The following is a 1,518-nucleotide window of genomic DNA, read 5'->3' as shown; positions in this document are numbered from 1 at the left end:
CAAAAAGTATGTGTTAAAAAGGTTTAAGTCTCTTCGTTGGAAAGGCATCACAAAGATTGTTCATCAATCGTATTATCCTCACTTGAACGATTTAAGATGCGACATAGGCATAATTTACTGAGGAGCAAGAAGTTGAAATATCTTTGACGTAGATGAATAGTTCTGAGTCACTTTTGGTGATTGTGAACTGTTGGGCGTCCCATACCATTTAATCTTTTGACTTATACTTTTCGTGCGGTCTCGATATCAATATTGATATTATGGATGAAGGCTGTGTCAAGAGACAAAGTATTATCTACTTTGGATAAAGTACGGAAATACTTACAGGGTGAGATTCATACATTTTTGTAGCGGTCAATTCATGACTAATGTGGCGATACATCCCTTCGTCGAGAAAGCAGCATTTTAAGAATTTATTTGTCAACAACGTGTAGGCTTTAGATGCTATTTATTGTTTGTGAGAATATTTGTTTTCCACAAAACAATCTGTGTTTTCATTTGTTGGAGCATTTTTTTTCTTTACAACCGAGCAGACTGTGTTATCAAACTTTGTGTACAAACATCAATATCATTTATATTAAAAAAGTCAGAGTATCTAGTGAGACAAAGGTTACCATAATAATGCGTAAAGTGTTCTTTTCAGTGGTAGATATTTTGACAAAAAGACACATTTTAAAATCATTTCGGCCAGAAAACTTAAAACTTTATATATTGATAGAGATAATTCATAACTTGCCAAAAGGTCCAAAACCCGACATTTCTTTGATGTCTGAAGTTAGAGAACCACTGTGGTAAGTTCGTCAAGGACCCGTCAACAGCAATTCTGATCCCACACTATATTTGGAAAAAAACATAAGCATCGATTTTGATCCTACTCTACGTTAAAAAAACATAATCATTGATTCTGATCTCACACAAAACAAAAACACCATCAGCAGTGATTCTCATCCCATACTACATAAAAAAAAAAAAAAACAAAAAAAAAAACTGTAGCAGCGATTCAGATCCCACACTACACAAAAGGCCATCAGCAGCATTTCAGATCCTACACTATATTAAAAAAAACATCAGCAGAGATCTGATCCCACACTATAAAAAAAACCAACAAAAACATCAGCAGCGATTCTGATCCCACACTACATAAAAGGCCATCAGCAGCGATTCAGATCCTACACGAAATAAAAAGAACATCCGCAGCAATTCAGATCCTACACTATTAAAAAAACCCACATCAGCAGAGATCTGATCCCACACTATAAAATAACATCAGCAGCGATTCTGACCACACTGCATAAAAGGCCATCAGCAGCGATTCAGATCCTACACTAGATAAAAAAGAACATCAGCAGCGATTCAGACCCTAAACTACATTTAAAAAAACCGTCAGCAGCAATTCAGCTCATAAGTCCATCAAACAAAGATAATGTAGATGAAACAAAGCATCAAAATACATAAAACTTTTAACAAAAACCATGACATGTAAATTCATTTTCCCCCAGAACCATTCGAGAAAATTGA

The 1,518-nt window shown here is 35.0% G+C and overlaps 1 protein-coding gene across 11 annotated transcripts in view; it reads left to right on the top strand.

Annotated features, from left to right (window-relative positions):
- The window catches only part of LOC144964606 (secretin receptor-like), a 239,275-nt gene extending 238,164 nt beyond the window's left edge, over positions 1-1,111 (top strand). For all 11 annotated transcript variants that reach the window (XM_078899070.1, XM_078899071.1, XM_078899068.1 and 8 more), the window contains one exon: positions 1-1,111. This exon is cut by the window's left edge and continues 528 nt beyond it. The gene's annotated coding sequence lies outside the window, so the exon portion shown is untranslated.
- The last annotated feature ends 407 nt before the right edge of the window (positions 1,112-1,518 follow it).

This window comes from Berghia stephanieae, chromosome 2 (genome assembly GCF_034508935.2).
Source record: "Berghia stephanieae isolate SIO BIC M18660-M18661 chromosome 2, UCSD_Bste_1.3, whole genome shotgun sequence".
Classification (NCBI taxonomy): Eukaryota; Metazoa; Mollusca; class Gastropoda; order Nudibranchia; family Aeolidiidae; genus Berghia; species Berghia stephanieae.
The sequence above is the reverse complement of the archived record's forward strand: the minus strand, read 5'-3'. Positions and strand labels throughout refer to the sequence as shown.